This window comes from Meriones unguiculatus, chromosome 5 (genome assembly GCF_030254825.1).
Source record: "Meriones unguiculatus strain TT.TT164.6M chromosome 5, Bangor_MerUng_6.1, whole genome shotgun sequence".
NCBI classification, from domain to species: Eukaryota; Metazoa; Chordata; class Mammalia; order Rodentia; family Muridae; genus Meriones; species Meriones unguiculatus.
This window is the reverse complement of record NC_083353.1, coordinates 110153329-110174020: the sequence shown is the minus strand read 5'-3', so window position 1 is coordinate 110174020 and position 20692 is coordinate 110153329. Positions and strand designations below refer to the sequence as shown.

Genomic DNA, 20692 nt, shown 5'->3' with positions numbered 1-20692 from the left:
CCACAAACTGCCCCCTGATCTCCACATTTGCACGGTGGCACACGCGCATGTGCAAACATCCATACGCACGTAAGATCCAGGTATCTAAGAATAAAAAGCCATGTTAGACTGGGCAAATAGAAAACCAGGTCGCACCTACTAACGGGGGAGCTATGTAAATGTGTGAGTACGCGCTGCCTGAAAGAGAGCGGGTGCTTGCTTCTCACTAGCACTAAAATCTCCTGTCCCACAATGCAGGTATCTGACCTCAGCTGAGGAAGCCGAGGCATAATGAGATCGGTGGCTTACCCATGACCACACAGGCAAGAATGTCCCGTGTAAGCTCCCTCCACCTGACCAATTCAGCAACCACAGGAGTCCTCCCAAAGGACCAGCCTCTCTTGGAGGAGGTGATCAGAAAACCCTCCAACAAGCTGAACAAGATACTGGCTTTGAATGGTTCTCAAAATACAGGTGGAAATGGAAAAGTAGTTTGCATCAGGTCAGCCCACTGTGTACGTCACGTGCTCAAACCCATCACCAATTTAGCCTCCTCTGCTTTCATCAAAAATACCTGGATGCCTCCAGCATCAGGGAATTGTTTTCCCTCCCAGAAACAGAGAGATAAAAATGCATGCTAGAAGATTTGAATATGAAATATCCCCTACACGCTCGTGTGTTTGAATGCTTGGTGCCTTGAGGATAGCGCTGTCTGTGAATGTTGTGAAAGGAGATGGAGCCTTCCTTGAGGAAGTATGTCACTGGTGGATGGGCCTTGATGTTTTATAAGCCAGCTCCACTTCCTGTTCCGTCTCTACTACTGGATTGATGGGGTGATGTGGTGGGCCAGTCTCCTGGTCCTGCTGCTCTGCCTTCTCCAACATGAGAAACTTCAACCCCAAATGAGCCCTTTCTCCTTCAAGTTGCTTTTGTTGGGGTAACTTATGACAGCAACAGAAGAGAAATGAAGACAGAAATTGGTGCCAGGAGTGGGGTTGCTGCTGTGATGAACCTGAGCATGTGGCTCATAGGTTTTTGGAATGAATTTACGGAGCGGATATGGGAGCATTTTCAGTCTTAGGCTAGGAAAGCCCATGAATGCTATAAGTAGAGTTCAATGTGATTTTCCGGTGGGAAGACAAAAAGACCAAGGGAAATGGGGACAGTAGAAGTTGGCTCAGGTGGTTTCAGAGGAGACCAAGGATTCTATCAGATACTGGGGTAGAGGCCAGTGAGGTTATATTTTAAAAAAGAGTCTGACTGGGTTCTGCCTTTGTCCTGAGAACTTGTAAGAGGCTGAATTAACAAATACTAGACCAATTTCTTTGGCGGAAGAAATGTTAGGACTGAATAATAAGTGAGACTGTACCACAGCTGTTACCTATTGTTCTTATGCAGCTTTACAATGGAAAAGAGCAACAGCACAGCAGAAAGAAATAAAAAAGTGTACATTTGGAGAGAAAAAGAGCACTAGGAATTTCAAGATGGCAGTCATGGTACATACTGAAAAGGGGAACATAGCGGTTAAAGAGGTCGGCTTGGTTAAGGCAAGGCGTCCTGCTCTGTACTGGGACATCAGGAAAGGTGACCTGGAGGCAAGGCCCAGCTAAGGAGTCCTCTTTTCCACTTCAGTTGTTCTGGCTTAGAAGGGACCCCCAAGCGTGGTTGTTGACCTGTGCGTGCTGAGGACAATCTCTTCAGTAGTCAGAACCAGGGCCATTAGACATCGCTGTAGGGCCAACTGTTATTTCCTATTTTCTCTTTGGCCTGCCTTCCCTTCCCTTCCATCTGCCCACCTCCCACACACACTTATTTGTTTGTTTGTTTATGTTTTTCAAGACAGGATTTCTCTGTGTAGCCCTGGCTTTCCTGGAACTCGTTCTGTAGACTAGGCAGGCCTCGAACTTACAGAGATCCACCTGCCTCTGCCTCTGAGTGTTGGGATTAAAGGCATGTGCCACCACTGCCCAGCTTCTTCTTTTATTTTTGATACAGGATCTCACTGTGTAGTCCTTTCTTCTTTTTATATGTCATTTAATAGTATTATCTGGTCTTTTTGAGATAGGTCTCACTGTGCAGTGTTGGCCAGCATGGAACTCACTTTGTAGACCATCTGGCCTTGGACTTACTTTATAGGCCAGGTTGGCCTTTTACTCACAGAGATCCACCTGCCTCTGCATCCTGAGAACTGGGGTTAAAGGCAGGTGCCACCACTCCTGATCTGCTTCCTTCATTTTAAACATCACATGCTAAGGATGTATTTGATTTGAGAGAAATGAACAACACCAAAACAAACAACAAAAACACAGCTGAGGACAGTGCTCTTCTGTGATCAAAATGCCCTGACCAAAGCAACTTAACTGAGAAAGTGTCTGTTTTGGTCGTCATGGCCCGGACTGAGGTGGCTGGCTTCATTACATCCACAGTCTAGGAGAAGAGTGTTGAATGCGCTGTTCAGCCTGCCCTCTTCTGTTTATTCTCACCATCACTAAGTGTGGGTCTTTCCCCTCGACTACCCTAACCCAGAAAACCCTTCAATGACGTGCCCAGAGATTTGCCTCCAAGGCTCCAGTCCCGCCAGACTGACAACCAAAATAAAACGGGCCCTCTTGCCAGCCCTGCCTCGGGAGTGCAGGTATTAGCTAAACCTCTCTAGCGCATGGCCGGTGCTGTGCGGCCCTCCGGTGCTGTGTGGCCCTCCCAGGCTGTACGTCTCAGCTGAGCAGGGCTTCCCACGGGGGCCACTATTTGAGGTGGACAAAGGAAGGAAGGCGGGGCTGTGCCGGACAGTTCGCTGAGGTGCTTCCTTCTGTTGCCTCCCTGTGTGCGCATTCTAGTTAGAAGCCTGCCTCCCCACATCCTGTTTCTCTAGACTTTAAACATCCTGATGGTGCGAAGTCATGAGCTGAACCCCAGACAGCATTCTGGTTCCATTCCCAGGGAGCATTCTGGGGGCGATTACACTCTCCACGATCAGGCTTTTTCCCAAACGTCCACAAAGCAGTCATTCCCCAGAAAAAACGCTTCACTGGAGGGAAACAGTAGAGCCCGTTTGTAAGCTGACAAAGCAGACTCGGCTTTTCTCCCTGTTCTAGACAGCTCTCCCCTTGCCTCATGTGTCCTCAAGGATAAAGCCCTTGAACTAGGCCCGAGAGGGCAGGGTCCCATAACAATCCTAAGTCACTGATACACTGCTGGACCGGGTCTCACAGGCCACACTCACACCCAAGTGAGAAAAGTTACAGGGTACCTGAGCCGCTGCTGCCCCAACTCCAAGAGTCTTCCTCTCCAATTAGGGAGTCACTTGCTGAAGATATCCCCTAATTCTTCCTATTGTGAAGATCCTCCCCCCGCAACAACAGCTCCATACACCTCATGGATGTGATGAGTCCCGGGTCCCTTTAACTGCCTGGAACTTCTCTGCTTCCCCTGACCTCGGGAAGGGGGTTCTGTCACCTCGCTTGGTTTCTACGTCAAAAGTACAGTCTTCGATGATTACTGTTGCTTCCTTGCCCTCACCGCATGGAATTCAGAGGCAAGTTCTTCGGCAAAGTGACAGACTCACTCACAGCCTCAAGGGTGGACTCGGAGCATGTGCTCTTCGTAGGCATCTTGTAACGAGGGTCCTGCCCCCAGCTGGAGGCCTGCCCCCCCCCCCCAAAGCCTCTGCTAACTCCTTTTGCCTTTTCCGGTTCTTTGAGCAGCTCAACTGTGGAGTTCCGTGAGGCAGCAGACTAACAGACTATAGGCACCGCCATAAAAGTGTTTAAATTCTGCTCTGAGCTAAGGCCGAACACTGGCCTCTAGTGACCTTTGCAGGCTACTAACGGCAGGGTCCTTTTATGTGCCTCCTGTTTATCCGGAGAACAACCCAGCCCCGGGTCCGTGAGAGAAGCCTTTCCCTCCGGGACAACCCAGGCATCGGAGTCCCGGCCCGAGAGCCGCCCGTGGGGGTCCCGACCGAGCAGGGGAGAGCCGGGTGTGCAGGGTGCAAACAGTCCCCGGGGTCGCCGCGCAGCCTCGGAGCCCGGAGGGCACCGGTGAGTCACGCGTCGGCGCTCCACGTCCACCCGAGGCTGCCGGGCTCCGCTGCGGGCCGGCGGGCGCGGAGGGGCGCGGGAGGGAGGCAGGTGCGGGGGGCCGGGCCGGCGGCGGCGCCGGGGAGGAGCCCTCCGGAGGGGGGCGTCGCGCGCGGCCGCGGGCCGCGGGGGGCGGGGAGGCGGCGCGGGGCGGGGCGGGGCGCGGGCGGCGGAGCCCGGGGATCGCGCGCCCCGCGCCGGCGCTGGCTGCACTCGAGCCGGGGCCGCCGAGCGCGCCGCTACCTCGGGCCCGAAACTCCCCCTCCCCGGGGTCCCGCCCGCGCTCCGGGCCGGCCGGTGGCCGGCGGGGGACGCCTCTGAGCCCGCGCAACTCCGGGAGCCCGGCGCCCCCACCCCACCCCACCCCAACCCCCTGGGCGGACCCGCAGCCTCCCGCCGCCCATGAGGAGCGCGGGGCGGCTGCGCGAGCGGCCCGCGCGCTGAGCCGACGCTGCCCCGGCCCGCGGCCCACCCGACGCCGCGGCATCCTCCCTCCCCGCCCCCGGCAGGTAAGCTCTGGAGCCGGCGGGGGGCGCTGTGCGGCCAGGTGGCGGGAAAGGGGCGCGCGGCCACCGGCGCCGCGAACAAAGCTGGGGCCGCGCGCGGGTGCCTGGCGCGGGCAGGTGGGGCGCGGGCGTCCTGGCGGCCGCCTGGCCGGGGAGACGGGGGCTGGCACCCGGGCCGCTGCGCAGAGCTGCTCCGCTGCTCCCCGCCCGCTCGGAGGGGCCCAGCTGCGGTCCTCCGCGCGCGCGCGCCGAGTGTCTCCGACAGGTACTGCGAAGGGATGACTTTAGCCCAAGTCCCTGCCCCAGGCCAGAGCGGGTCTCGCCCTGGAGACGTGGTACTGTCTGGTTCTCCATCGTTCCCTCTGCACCTCTCTCTCCATCCTCACGGGGCGCCGCCGAGGGTATCTGGCCCGGCACTCTGGTCGGACCCAACTTTCTTGGGTATTGCATCCTCGCGGATCATTGTTGGACTCTGCTCACTTGGCTTCTGGAACGGCTGGTTCAGTTTTGCAGGCGGAGAAACTGAGGTGGTTCAGGCCCAGGGTGAGTTTACTCAGTGAGTTGAGGGTTCGGGATGGGGAGGAAGCATTTATTCCCCCTACATTACCAAGGTCCTTTTTCGTTGCTTTTGCTACCAGGCCACGTTGGCGAAGCTTTCGGAGGCTGCCACCCTGGGTGGTTTCAGCCTGGTACCTGGAAGGTAGAGCCCGGAGTCAAGGTACCAGTCTCCTGAACTACTCAGGCCGCCTCGGAGACAGACTCTCCTCTGCCAGAGCTGTGGTACCCTTTCTGTCAGTATAGGAGCAGAGACAGCCGGCACGCAGGGGCTTTCTCCTGGCCAGATACCAGCACGCAGGCAGGCCCATGTGGAAACTTAGGGTTCCTACTTGTGACTGGCCAGGCGGGGCTCCTGGAGTAAGGGGTACACTTTCAGAGAGCGAGCATCTTCCCCTGCGCGGCTGTTGTTGTATGGGCTCACACGGAGAGCTTGCTCGTTTATCAAAACGAGACCCTGATCTCGGGCACAGGCTGGAGATGCGATGCGGATCCGGTAACCACAGGCCTGATGTGGCAAACACCCCACCTTGGTGCAAGGCGGGGTGGGGAAGTTTGGGTGATGACTTTCTTTTATTTCAAAATAGCGTCACAACTGTCTTTGACACGTGATTGGCAGTTATAAATAGCAAGGAGGAGGCGCAAAAAATCAATGCCCAGAGACCATGAGGGCCAGTTTCCTGAGGAGTAAGACAGTGTTGTGTCTACTGAAGAGGTGGAAGGGCAGGAGCCCAAGAAAGGAATTGTTCCCAAAGCTGGAACTGCTAACCAAAAGATGCAGGTAGCAGACACCATGAGAGGCTATGACAGGCATCCTCTTTCAGCTTTTTGTTGTTGGTGGTGTTTTACAGGGTTTCCTTATGTGGCTCTGCTATCCCAGAACTCACCCTGTAGACCAGGCTGGCCTCAAACTCAGAGATAACGCCTGCCCCTGCCTCTGCCTCCCGAGTGCTGGGATTAAAACCAAATACCCAGCCCTCTTTACCTTTCCCCTCCCTCTTCTCTTAAAGACAACCAGAGGATTTGTGACGCAGTGTGGGGACTGGCTTGCCAACAGAGCCCATCCAGGCTTGGGAGAGCCAGCTGGCCCTTTCCCATCTGTAGAATTCCTGCTTTCCCGGGCTCAGATACTCTGAGTATTTAAGTATGTGAGAGATGGTGTTTGCTACCTCTGTAGGGTTTGTGTGGTTGTGCCACCTTCCAGGGCTTCTTGTTGGTCCGAAACGGTCCTCCTCGGTAAACATTTTCTGTCTAGAAAGCATAAGAGCTGAAGGGTCAGGCTGGAGTGTAGCTCGGTAGTAGAGTGTGTGTTTACTGTGTGTTTCAGGCTCTGGGTTCCATCCCCAGCACAGACAGACATGTGTGACACATACACACACATACACAAACAGAATATTCCTAAAACTGCTGGGAGACAGATACTGTGAAAAGAAAAACAAATCTTGGGTTGCTCTTTGCCTGTGTATTTCCCGCTTCTCTTAGCCTAGTGGCAACTGAAAGATTTTGTTTACTTGTTTGCACTGGAACCCCGGGCTTGAGCATGCCAGGCAAGTGTCTGAGCTCATTCCTAGCCCTGACTGGGTTTTTTAAAAAGAATGTTGTTGTTTGTTCTTTTTCAAAGGGGCAGAGGCCAGGCTGGCACCTTCTGACTTTGACTTTTAGGATGGTTCTGGGTTACTATGTTCTGACGTCTGTAGTGGGCGGGGGTGGGGGGGAGAGAAGCAGTCCATGGTCCGGAGTTTGCCCTCCTGGTTCCTTTTCGCACCGCTGTCGCTCTTCTCCTTAATCTTCCAGACAAGTCCTCAGCATCTACCAGCCCCATGCCTTATGAGGTCCTCGGGGCTTCCGCTGTGATGTAATAAGCACCGGTCGTAATTGAAGCCACTCCTGACTTGGGACGGCAGGAGATGTGAAAATCCCTGTGTGGTGAGGGTACTGAGAACCTCTGGGCATCCGAGGCTGGTTTCTGTTGAGCATTTTCAGACTGTATCTGGGAGTCCAGAGAATCCAGGACAGAGAGACGGTGACCAGGATGAGGGCCTGGACCTCTCCCCGAAGCATGCCGGCTTCCCCTAGCAGCATGTTGGTAGAGTCCCAGAAACGGACCCGCTGTGCATTCAGCTCTGGCTGGGCCTTTTCTTTCAGCGAGACACACCCGTGGTGCCAGAGAGCAGGTGACTGCCCTGCTCTTCCCAGGCCTCCGCCACCCCTGGGCGCCTGTTTACCTGGCTAAATTTAAACCCCAGCCTTCTGAATCCCAGCCTGACCCCCCGGCTCACGTCTGCTGTGACCACTGGCCGGCCGCTGCGGCTGCGTTTCCTGACTTCGTCCCTGTGGTTACCGTTTGGTCTTTTTTGTGCCGTGTGAGCCTTCTTTCAGACTTTCTAAAGTTGGTCTCTCCCCTCCCTGCCTCCCCACCCCTGTGGCTTTCTTCTCAACTCTTCCCCATCGTCGTCGTCGGCTGATTTGGGACCTGGGTTAGCACTGGTGGGAGCCTCGCCCTGACGCCTTTCCAGATGCCGTGGAAGAAGGGTTTCAGGAAAGTTCCCCGGAAGCTGTCGCGTCAAGCCCTCAGGGGCTACTGACTCTGAGGTTCTGGGGTCCCCTCACTCAAGTATGGTGCTGGAAGCACTACGACCATTAAAGGGTGCTAAAGAGGTATTGTCCTGAATTTGGTATCCCCAAACTCCAAACCCCAGAGAACTCACCTACCCCATGCCTTGATCCTGGGTGCCCCTTGGGTTTTTGTCCTCATTTCTGTTTTGGAGGTGGCATGTGCATATGGCCTCTCTTCTTTTGTCTTAAAGGCCCCTTCAGTTCCGACCCCTGCTCCTCTACAGTTTGCCCTTGCAGTCTGTGGAGGTTTCTGTGCTTCGGCCCTGGCCTGGGAGGGAGGCACGCAGTGGAAGTCCTGAGGTGTTTCCCACTGGAGAGGAGGGAGGGTGCTGAGAGCAGGGCCTGGGGCCTTGTCCTTCCTCAGTGCCTGTTACACAGAGCGCTGTCTCGCGGTCAAGTTCTGTGGGTCACACCTCTAGAGACTTAGGTTGGTCTGCTGGTCCCGCCTAGCAAGGAGACATCCTGAAGACTGTGACAGGGCTCTCTGTCTGTAGCTTCAGGTGACTTGGAGGCAGGTGCCTGCTTTGATGTTTGTTTGTTTGTTTGTTTGTTTTGCAATTTAGGCATCTCATTAGGTTGTTTTGTTTTTTTTCCCAGGCAGGGTTTCTCTGTGTAGCCTCGGCTGTCCTGGACTGCCCTGTAGACCAGGCTGGCCTCAAGCTCACAGAGCTCCTCCTGCCTCTACCTCCCCGAGTGCTGAGATTAAAGGTGTACGCCACCACACCCGGCTTCATTGGGGGTTTTAAAGTTTGAATCAAAAGTTAAGACGTTTGTTTTTATTTTGAGTTCACTCTTTGACAGTTTACTGCCTTTTCTTCTCAGTAGCTTCTTTGTGCCCAGAATACAAACTCCTAAGTGGTTGTTCTTGTCCGTGTGGTTCATAAGCTCAGAGTAGGTCTAGCCATGTCCGTGGGCAGTGACTGGCTGAGTCTGGGTTAGAAAAGGCAGTGGCTTAGAAGGTTGGTATACCAGCTGCTGCCTCCAAAGCTCCCCGCCAACTTGTCTGCAGATGTCAAGCCAGAGTTGCCTTGAGTCCTGTTGGAAGGCAAGTTTTCAATACCTCTTTACCCAGAAGTTCCCCAAGAAACTTGTCGAGAGTGTTCAGAGCCACAGTGCAGCACAGAGCGTCACAGAGCTGTTGTGGCTGGTGGCGGAGCTGTGGTCAATCTTCACTTCGCTTGCTCACGTGACAGGGAAGCCCAGAACTCAAAACTGGGAGGGCCATAGCGGCTATGCCTCTGGGCTGTGCCTCTCCTGCCTCTCCGTGTGCTGTTCCTGAGCTAGTGCACAGGTGTAGGAAAAGACCCTGTTAAACCCACTTCCTTCTCACCCCAGAGGGAAGGAGACTGCCGATGCTGGGGGGAAGGGGGGTTGGAGCACAGCTGAGACGCCATCACGGGCGTGCCTTGGGGGTCTACACACTTTACCCACATTTGTTGAGGAGTTTCTCCTTGGGAGATCTTGAGTCACAGTGCATCACTAAACATTGCACAGAAATCTTGTTTGGGGTTGGAGACCATCAGTCAAGATAACGAGCGCTTAAAGAGATGTCGTCCAGGAGGTGAGTAGAGGCCCCCAGGTAGGAGCAGGAGCTGGCGCAGGGAAGGCTGGGAAGGGGCAGGGACTCGGGATGATACACTCTGAGCAAGACCCAGCTGAGACTGGGGTGGAGAGATGCCTCGGTAGTTGAGACCACTTGTTGCCCTGGTAGAGGAGCTGGGTTCAGTTCCCAGCAACTGGCGGCTCACAACCGTCTGAAACTCCAGTTCCAGGGGATCCGCTGCCCGCTTCTGAACACCAAGGGCACCAGGCATGCAGACGGCGCACAGACAGATGTGTAGGCAAAACATTCACACGCGCAAAATTAAAAAATATATAAATCTAAGAAAAACTTCAAGAGACCAAGTTGGGGCTTGGCTAGGGCTTCACGTACTTCAGTGGGCCTGGGTATATACCCGCCGTCAAACCACCACTACCAGCTATGCGGTCTTAGGCGAGGCAGACCACCCGCCTTCTTTTCCTCAGTTTCCATATTTGCAGTCTGCAAATGGTACCTTCATAGTGGTCCTCCGTGTGGCTGGAGGCAGGGTGTGAGGAAGGTGGTGGGTAAGGCCTGTGGCTGTGCCTGGAGTTCTGTAGGGCTTGTCCTGACCTTGGCCTAAGGACCACTCTCTTGGCCGTCTGCTTCTGGCTCCATCTCCATTAAAGGCGGAAGCTGCTGGGGCTGGATGTGGCCTGATCAGAGGTGGAGAACTTGCATGAGTCTCTGCGTTCCAGTCCCAGTAGGGAAAAAAATAGAAAAAAGGATAGTAGCTGCTCTGTTGTTTTATGGGTACCTCACCCCAGATCCTGCTGACCCTCAAGGAAAATGAGACCAAAGAGATAGCTCAACAGGGAAAGGGGCTTTCTGTATAACCCCTATGACCAGAGTTCAAATCCCTGGAGCCTAAGTAAAGACGGAAAAACGAGAACTGACTCCAGCAACGGTGTCCTCTGACTTCTGCTCATGCACATGCGTGGGGACACACATCCCAGCGTGACCTACACCTGACCTGGAAGTACATCCTCACCAAAAAGCATTTGACTTCACGATTTTTAAAGCTCATGCTTTAACCTTGGAATTGTCACAAAAGCTGGCTGCCGTCGGGGTCCTTCCACCAAAGGAGGAACAGTGAACATAGAGCTATTTAGGCAGGGGTCTGTGGTTCACGGAACAGGGCCCCAGTTCTCTGCAATATCAATTCCAGTGTGCCACGCCTAAGGGGAGGGGTCAAATCTTTCAATCTGCCAGAGCCCAGATGAAATCCCTTGGGTTGTCGGGGCGTGGAGGTTGTGTCCCCCATATTGCTCTTTACTTCGGCTCTAAGGACTGGGCCACTACAAATGGATCTTAGCTCTGTCCTCTCTCAGTATCATTTCTGCTATGCACAGAGACTCTTCACGCTTCCGGGCAACACTCTCCCCACTTTTCAACAGCCTAAAACATAGCCATGATCAAGCAAACCACAGCCATGGCCAAGCAAACCACAGCTATGGCCAGCCAAACCCTTCAAGGCCTGCCCTCGGTCTTCCAGGCCGGTTCCCTCCACACACCTCTCACCAGCTTCTTCTGATGCCTTTTGGATGCTGTGTGGACACCTGTGCGCTGTCACCACCTTACCGACCCTTACCACTTACCAACTCTTGCTACACATCTGGGCCCTCCCCTGTTCGCCGTGTTCTTCGCTGAGATAAAAGTGCTCAGGAAATGCCTGTTGTTCGGTTTGGGTTTTGGCGTTTGCTTATTTTGAGACAGGGTTTCACTGTGTTACCCTGGCTGGCCTGGGACTCACTCTGTAAACCAGGCTGGCTTCGAACTTGCAGAGAACTTCCTGCCTCTGCTTCCCAAGTTCTGGTCCCCGCTCTGTAAAAGCGAGTTCAAGGCACCCTGTTTCATCCATGCTAAGGACATTAACGTACTGGACATGAGGATGTGCCTTAAAGCCAGTCTGGTGTCATAGTGTAAATGGGAAAGCTAGTTTTGCTATATGGTACAGAGTAATGGTAATGGTAAGTAAAACAAGGCGGTGCCCTTGATCGCTGTTTCCTGTGGTGCCCTGGTGTCAGTCATTCCCCTGGAAACGGCCTGATTTTTGCCGTTTAGAGTGTCACCTTCACGTTGGGCATCCAGTGACTCAGAGTTTAAACTGACCAAGGGAGTCCTAGGCAAAGGCTGTGGCCCCAAGCTAGTTGGACCCGGAACCTGGAGGATCCTGGGCTCTGGGCATCAGAAGTCTAGGGTTTCTGCCCCTGCATAGAATGGGGTGTTGGACTGTGAGTGAACCGTTCCGTGGCTTCGACTCTTCCTTTGTAAATGGATTCACCGTGCGGCGACAGCCCCCTGCCTGACTCGGGAGTTGTCAGGCTCCAGCGAAGCTGGGTGCCCGAGGGTGATTTCATAGCTGGCAAATGGTGCTGCTCCTACCTGTAGGATGTGCGGGATGGAAGTGAGACCCACAGGTTTCTTTCAATCCGCTGATAAAACACAGCCCCAGGTGACTCAGGGGTGACTCAGACCTTGGCACTCGGTCTTCTTGTTTGTGTATTTCTAGGAGTGGCTTTGAAAACTCTGCAGAAGCTTGTCTGGTGAGGTGAAATAGTATCCCGAAGAACCGAAAAGAAGTTACATTCTCAAGCCCAAGTGTAGCCCCGCCCCCAGCCCAGGTAACATTTGACTGTTTCGCAGCCCTCAGCAACGGGGTCAGATAGAATATCATTAACATTAGCACGAATGTCTTTGTTGTGAAAGGGGAGGTCTGGTCTGTTATGCAGTGCTTAGGGAATGGGGTCTGGTGTGTCAGGTGCTGAGTGCACACACACACACACACACACACACACACACACACACCTCTGAGCTTCCCCCAAGGGCCGCTGTAAGGATTAAACGAAGCAAATCCTGAACACACACACCGAATGCACTCAGGGCGGTGGGGGGCGCCTCGATCGTGGAAAGTGCTCAGGAAATGTTTGCCCTGATCACGCTTCTGAACCACCACAAAGAATGCCATTGTGCGGCCGGTCGGCGAGCAGGTCCGTGCTATACCCAGGAGCTTGCCGTGTCTGGGAGGCAGGGTGTTAGTTTCACACTTAAACAGGCCTTAACAAGCTCCACAGACATGTCAGTTCCATGTAACCTGACTCAGGTAACACGGCATGTTCCATACACACAGCCTGTTGCGTTTTCCATACGTACAGCTTGTCAGGCCGGGACCAGATCAGAAACCCTGGTCTGAGCTCTAGCAGACAGCTTCAAGTCTATCCTTAGAAGCGGGGGTTCTGGAATCCCTCTGTAAGGGGTTCTGTGGTTGAGTCTTAGGAGGCATCCCAGAGTTCCTCTTACTGCCTGGAAGGCTCCCCCTCAAAACCGTTTTGCCGGGGGTAGATCCCCTCTGATCTCTGACTCATCGGAACACTGGCCTCCGAGAACATGCTTGGGCCTCCTTCCACAACTGAGAGCTATGGAGACACTCTTGCCCTCTTCCCCCTGTCCTGTCTTGCCACAGAGCGGCAGAGTTGCTACTTTTTGAGGGCACGGGGAAGCATGCTGGGGCGCAGCCAGGGCCTCAGTGCATGTGAGGCAAAGGTTCCGCCAGGCCCCCTTTCCTGTTTTAATCAGCATGCCCCTTACATGCAGTGAAACCTACACGTTGGAAGTGTGTGTGTGTATGTCAATAAATTGGGACACACGTATATGTTCATTCAACTCTCCGTTCAGCCCCAAGACATCCTCATGTCCACGCAGAGTCCCCTTGACAGCACAGTGCACACTACAGCCCAAACCCGGGCTGCTGGGTGTGGTTTGAGTCATTGTGGATTAGTCTCACCTGTCCAAAAATTCCGCATCGTTTGTTCCATGCCAGAACTGGGGAGTTCTCCTTTGCTATTCAGCTTCTTTTGCCTGGTAAAATGCCTGAGACCTGTGGTTTGTTCCTCTGTATTACCAACATTTGCATATATTACCTTTTCTATTTGGTTGGTCCAGATTGTTATGACAATCTGTATGTGTTTCTGTGGGGGGGGGAGGGGTACTTGTGTGTGCTGTGTGTGCCTGCTTGTGCAGACGAAAGGTAAACACTGTGTCTTCCTCAACTGCTCACCACCCAAGTTTTCTCTCCCTAAACCTGGATCTCACCAGTTCTGCCAGACTGAGATCTTGCCAGTGAGATCTGGGGATCCTTCCAAGCCTGGCTCCCCAGCCCCGGGGTGTCAGACATGCCCCGCCCCCACAGCGTTTTCTCGTGGATGGGGGGTCTGAATGCAGGTCCTGGGAGGTGAGGCAAGCGCTTTACTGCCGGAGCCATCTCCCCCCTCAATCTCTGTCTTTCAGTTGTGAAGTTTTGTCTATATTATTTTCTTATGCGTGGTTTTTGTTTTGTTTTGTTTTGTTTCAAGACAGGGTTTCTAAAGTTTAACAGCCCTGCCTGTCCTGGAATTCACTTTGTAGACCATCCTGGCCTCGAACTCTCGGAGGTCTGCCTGTCCCTTCTTCCACGTGCTGGGATTAAGGGCATACACCAACACTCCCTCCCGGCTTTCTCTACTTTCGTTAAACACCACCTTTGAACCTTTTACTTTGAAGTAATTTTAAACTTACAGAAATATTACCAGAGTAATACAGAAAAATTTTACCTGCATTTCATTTCGTTTCCCCCAGTATTAACATTTCACCTGACAACGGTACATTTCAGTGGGAAATTAACATTGTCACAGTGTCGTTGGTAAAACGTGGCCCTTGTTCCAGTTTCCCCAGATGTCTTTTTTTTCTGGCTCCCAATCCAATAAAACATTTCATGCTCAACTCACTTGTCATGTTGCCGTCGTCATCATCTCCTCCTCTTCCTCATTCTTTGAGGAGGTCTCTCTGCGTAGCCTAGGCTAGCCTCAAACTCACAGTCCTCTTGTGCCTCAGTTGCCTGCATGCTAGGGCTGCAGATATCGGCTGGAATACCCAGCTCTTGGACATTCTTTGATTGATTGGTTGATTTTCAGTGGGTCGGTGTATGTGCGCCAGGGTATGCATGTGGAGGTCAGAGGACAACCTAACAGGATTCTCTCTCCATCCCGTGAGTCCTAGGAGAAAGAACTCAAGCCATCAGGCTTGACAGCAAGTGCCTTGACCCACACGGCCATCTAGACAGCCCCTCCCGTGTCCTTCTAATCTTCCCCCGTGTGTCACACTCCCTCGGGGTGGAGACACTGAACGTCTAAGCTGTAACAGTTACCCTGACTTCCCCTGACTCCGCTCTCCTCACCCCCACCCGGTGCTGGGGATTCAACCTTACACTAGGAGCACACCATCGCAGAGCTTCACCCACAGCCCTTACGCCACCATTCCTGAAGTGCGCACCTTTATACGGGTTCCTCCGTCAGCTTGGGTTTGTGTGGTGTTTCTTGGGATTCAAACGTGGCTATGCATTCTGCTAAGAATACACAGGTCACCCTGGGCCATCCCATGCCAATATGCCTACTAACTAAGATGCCAGCTCTTAATCATTTACTGGGGTTTTTAGATGGCTTAGTGCAGGCGCCACATTGCCACTCAGTTTTCGTCTTTCCCCCTCTGAATCTTGTCTCTACGGCGCTGCTCAGGGTTAGCTCCACACACCCTTGGCTCACACCTTTCTGTAAGCGCTCCCCCACTCCCACTTCCTCCCTGCTGGTTAATGCTGTTGGGCTTCTCCGGGGCTGCGGGCCTCCTACATCTTCTTTGGAGAAACGCCTCTTCAGGCCTGCCCGTTGTTTAGTAGTGGGCGTTTGTCTTATCACAGAGGCGTCAGGCATCTGATTTGCAAGTACCTTTTTGGAGGTTCCCAAGTTCCTTATTTGGGGTTCATTGTTGGCTCAACTGAATGGTGAGCATTGACACAGACCTGGTGCTGCTTCCACTTCAGTTACAGACAGAGGAAACAGCCTGCAGGTGCTTGGAAAATCAGCATGATAAATTACCTCTGTACAATTACAGAATGTGCATCTGCCGACGTTCACAGAACTCAGTGTTTTCATGTATGTGTGTATGCATATGTATGTGCATATGTATGTAATAACTGATATCCTTGAGGTTTCTAGTCCGTCAGAAGCCTGGGGACTTTCCTTCGGAACAGTTATGTTGGGCTCTGACTGGAGCACTTGCTTGAACGAGGCTCCTTCTTAGGGCCAGGGTCTCAGGGGGGCGTTCAGAATGCACAGTAGTGGGGGCCTGCGCCCTCAGTGCCTTTCCATGGGTTTAGAAGGCTGGAGAAGAGTGAGGGTCCTCCAAAAGTAAAACAGAGCTCTTTGCCCCAGACAGAGCATCGTTTCGTACAGTGACGACTCTTCTCCATAACCCAAGATAGGGCAGAATGGCACATGGCATTGGTCGTTGCTAGCAGCAGCTTGTGGCACTGAGGCAGAGCCCAGGCCTCTGCGTGTCAGAACATTCTGCATCACAACTGTACCCCAAGTCTTCCTTGTGCCTCTTCTGAAGAAGTGCAAGATAAAATGGTTCTGAATTTCACGGCACCCCTTCAGAGGATGGGAGCCTGCCTGAGGTCACTCAGGCTCTGGTGGAACGTCAGAACCACACTAAGATCGTCCCTTCTCTGGCATCCCGGGCTAGCAACAGGCCTGTCACTGGCTGGTGAGTCACCTCTGTGGCAGGTTGCAGCTGTGTCTGTGGACCTCGTTTTCCCAGAACAGTTGACGGTTGATAATGCTTCGCACGCGAATGTGACACGTGCACATTGCTCCCTTCTGCCGTTTGTCTTCTGCTTGACCACCCTGAGGGGGACAAGCCCCACGGTGAGGGCGCCTGGACGTAGGAACCAGCCGTGTGGCCGCGGGGTGCCACAGACCTCTCAGGGGTGACCGTTCGCCTGGGGTTCATGTGCGTGGCCACCTCAGCGGGTGGTGTGAGGTGAAACGAAGTGCTGGGTCAGAGGGCATCTGGGCTCTGCAGTCACCTCTGCATACGTCCCCACATCCAGAGACGACCGTGCCACTGCACTTCAGCGAAGGCCGCCAGGCCAGAGCTGCTGATCTGGTGTGCATAGGGCATCGGGCTGCAGTGCTGGGAGCCGCAGGGAGGGAGAGACTCCTCATCCCATCTTTGGCCGTCCACACTGCTGGGCTCCCAGGCTCCATGTTGGTTTTGCACAGCTCTGGCTCCTGTGGAATCCCCACAAGGGTCCTGTGCTCTTCACTGGCTACATTTCAGGCTCGAGGGCTCAGCTACACGGCAGACCTGCTGACTTTTTACGGGCTTGTCCACGCTCCAGGGGACGCCTTCTCTATCAGCCACCCAGCGCCCGGCCTGAACGGGTATCCTGAGGCATTGGCCTCAGGAGGGCACGCAAGGTAAGGTCGTTTTAACACATTCCTGCGGAGCCGCGTCTGCCCCAGCATACTCGGTGCTTTCTTGCAAGGAGAAATAAAAGGCCTTTTCAGGACAGATAACCAGGCAGTGTGGCTCACACCCACACCTTACACCAAATGTAGAAGTGTGGGCTTCCCCTGGGGCTGCCTAGTCGAACAGAAATGAAAATCTGCCCTGGAGGTGCAGTGGAGCCATCCCGTGCGCTGCTGCCTTCGGCTGCTGCCAAAGCACTCCTGCTGTGATGGTCACGGCTGACAGTTTGTTTCCCCGTCAGAGTGACTCCACCCATTGTCTTCCCTGGATACTAAATCCTCATCAGGTGTCAGGCAGCAGCCCCCACGTCAGTCCCTTAGCAGCCTCTGGCCCCAGCCCTGCGGTGAAGGCAGTCGTGTTTAGCTGGCTGGGAAGCAGCACCTCTCAGTAGATCTGCCCCCCAGAATCCCTTGCACAGGGCACATCCTGGATGGCCAGGAGCAGCGGCCTGTGTATAAGGTGGCTGCCCTTGTCCACCTCCGTCCAGCCTGCCACAATCGTCCGTCCTTTGTTTTTTCCATTTCCGTTGGTACTGTTCCCTCTCCGTCCTGTTCAGGGTGGCAGATTTGGCTTTGCAGGTGCTCCAACACGCTGTGAAAATGGGCAACTCTGACACGGGTTGTTTAATGTGTGGTGTGGCAGGACGCTCTGACAGGAGCAGCGCCTGGCCTTCTTAACGTGCGGAGAGAGCTCGGTAGATGCAAGCCAGAGCCGCTTACCAGCCAAAGCCTTGGGGAGCCACTAAACTTAGCATCTCTGTCTCTAAAGGAAGTTTTGAGAATTCACTTTGGAGTTTGGGAGGCTGCTTAAGAATGGAATAGATGCTTGTTTGTTCGTTTTCCCCCCAGCTCAGGCATATCATCCTTTCAAATGGTATCTAAGTTGGAAGGACACACACAGTTATTTTGAAGTGACGACTGACTGATTGCCGGGCTACACAGGCAGAAGGCAAGCGCTCCACCACGGAGCTGCACCCCACGCTCATCAGCACTTTCTCTTTGGCCTTAGCTACTTAATAAATGGGCTTCCCAGTTACTTCTTTCTGCCTAGAGACAACCACCAAGAGTCCGTCGGCTTGAGGATGCCTCTGGTGTCATGCCCTGTTCCGATTTTTGGTTGGTTGGTTTGCTGTCCAACTGGCTGGTCTCCAACTCATGAGCTCAAGTGACCTTTTGCCTAGTCTTCCAAGTAGCTAGAGGCTACAGGCTACGTTATGCTCTTATTTTCTCTGCTGCAAAGAAAGTTGAGACCTGCCAGTTACCTATCAGACACTGCCTTTCAGAGAGACCTTTTTGAAGTTGATTAATTAAATTATTCACTTTACATTCCGATTGTAGCCCCCTCCCTTTTCTCCTCCTGTCCCACCTTCCTTCCCTTCCCCTCCCTCCCCTATTCCTCAGAAAAATGGAGTCCCACCCACCTATCCACCCCAGCCCAAGCAGTTCATTAATTCACATCAGGACTGAGCACCTCTTCTTCTGCTGTGATCTGTCAAGGCAGTGCTGCCAGGGGGAAGTGATCAGGAAAGCAGGCAACTGAGTTTATGTCAGAGACAGCTCCTGCTCCCCTTACTAGGAAACCTACATGAAGCCTGAGCTGCCCATTTTAGGGGGCCTAGGTCTAGTCCATGCATGGTCCTTGGTTGGTACTTCAGTCTCCGCAGGGACCACGGGCCCTGGTTAGTTGCCTGTGTTGGTCCTCTTGTAGAGTTTGTGGCACCTCCAGGTCCTCCTATTCCCCACACACACACCTTTCCCCAAGACTCCCTCCCTACACTTCACCCCATTGTTTGGCTCTGAGTCTCAGCATCTGTTTCAATCTGCTGCTGGATGGGGCTTCTTAGAGGACAGCTATTTGATGGGGGCTGGAAATATGGCTCAGTGGCCAAAGCACTGGCTGCTCTTACAGAGGACACAGGTTCAGATCCCAGCACCCACATGTTGGCTCACAACGATCCTTAATATCAGTTCTAGGGGGTCCAGGTGTCCTTTCCTGACCACCCCCTCCCCCAGAACCAGACACATGCGGTACACATACATAAGCAAAACACTCATACACATAAAAATAATTTTTTTAAGGATTGTCCTTTGAAAAGTAGATTAGTTAAGCCAGGTACACTCCTTTAATGCCAGCAGTTGGGAGGCAGAGGCAAGTGAATCTCTGTGAGTTCAAGGCCAAGCCTGTTCTACACAGTTCCAAGACAGCAGGCTATACAGAGAAATCCTGTCCTGTCTCAAAAGAACCAACCAACCAATCAATCAATCAATCAATCAATCAACTAATCAACAGTCGGAGAGATTAGTCACAAAGCCTCAGTGGCTTGCCATCTGTTTCCCAGGGTTCTCCGTTTCTTTTGGCTACAGGGATATTGATGTTTGTAGAATGGGACCGAGCTCCATCTGCCATGGAAAGTGTCTTTTCTTAGGTTCTGTGAAATTTCCGGTTGTTGCTTTGCAGAAATAGATGGCACTGTGGTGGTTCTGATTTTAAACATTTGGATCGTTGGTGTAGAATTTACGTTGTTCTGTTTCCTTGTCCTCCGTGAACCACTGAGGTTTTAAACACTGAATTACAGTCACCCTGGCTGGTGCCAGTCATGTGTTACTTTATTGAAGTGAGTCTGTAAACACTTGTGACCGCGTTCTGTCCCTTGGGGACAACACAGTTCTGTGGTGATTTGTCTGACAACACTGAAGCTTGCATTCTGTGGTGAAGTGCATGTCTGCCTGTCATCTAGGATGTCAGCTCTGGCCAACATGGCACCTTCTGAGGACTAAGGACTGTGAGAGTTCTCTCGCTGATGGCTTCTGACTGGTCCTGGTCTGTTCTACATTCAGGTGGGAAGACCTGAGGCAAATATTCACCCACCCAGGGAGTGAGAGCCAACAGGCCCAGATATAAGACTGTTGCAGGGGCACATCTAAGACCTGCTTTCTGAACATGGTCTAAGACCTGCTTTCTGAACATGGTCTAAGACATGCTTTCTCAACATGGTCTAAGACCTGCTTTCTGAACATGGTCTAAGACCTGCTTTCTGAACATGGTCTAAGACATGCTTTCTCAACATGGTCTAAGACCTGCTTTCTGAACATGGTCTAAGACATGCTTTCTGAACATGAAAGGTAGCTGTAGCTTTAGGACTGGTGGACTCAAACCTGGTTACAACACTGTGTGGAGAGACTAGGAGTTGCTGGACGGAATTGTTTGGGGACACATTGAATTTGATGTGGGTGTGTCTATCTCGAGGGCTGTAAACAGGGCACCAAATGCCTTCAAGGTAGTTTGGCCATGAAGGGAAGAGATTGGGTGGTTACTTGAGGGGAAGTGGAGGCAAAAGGACACGGGGTGGGGGGCGTGGATGAGGCCATAGACAGGAACACGTCGAGAAGGAGAGACAGGAGGCACTTAAACCTATAGTCATTCATACTTATGGGTGAATTATAGGTCGCTGGCTCCTGGATCTTCCTTCAGGAGGTACTTCAGCATTTCTACTTTTTTTTTTTGCACTGCCTCAGGCTGTCTAGATCTCCTTTTCACTGGTACTGAGGCCATGCTATGCTTTTTTAAATATTACTTTTATTTTTTACTAACATATGCATAGTATATAGATAATTGGGATTCTTGAGGTTTTGGGGATCCCGTTTTATAGTCCTGACCTTCCTATACTTTTCAGCCCTTGAGTAATCACTAGTCTGTGTTCAGGTCCTCGCTTTTTAACTTCCACATTCGTGAGAGAATGTGAGATGTTTGTCTTTCACGTTTCAGTTAGTTCACCTAACATAATGTCCTCTAAATGCTAAGAGGACATTAGACATGTCCTCCAATGTCCACATAAATGCTAAGGGTCTCAGTCTTCTTTGTGGCTGAATAATACTCCGAGGTGGTTAGATACCATCTGCCATGCTGTCATGCTAGATCCCGGTCTACAAAGCGAGTCCAGGACAGCCAAGGCTACACAGAGAAACCCCGTCTAAAAACAAAGCAAAGCAAAACAAAAGATACGTTTTTCCTTGCTTATCACAGAGATTTGATGT

At 52.7% G+C, this 20692-nt stretch overlaps 1 protein-coding gene across 4 annotated transcripts in view; it reads left to right on the top strand.

Annotated features, from left to right (window-relative positions):
- The first annotated feature begins 3877 nt into the window (after positions 1-3877).
- The window catches only part of Wnt5b (Wnt family member 5B), a 97175-nt gene continuing 80360 nt past the window's right edge, over positions 3878-20692 (top strand). The window contains exons 1-2 of one of the 4 annotated variants that reach the window (XM_060384034.1): positions 4241-4567; positions 11827-11938. The gene's annotated coding sequence lies outside the window, so the exon portion shown is untranslated. Of the gene's footprint in view, positions 4020-4240; positions 4568-4837; positions 5108-11826; positions 11939-20692 lie in introns of those variants that run through there. The other 3 variants (XM_060384035.1, XM_060384033.1, XM_060384037.1) reach the window with 3 other exon arrangements.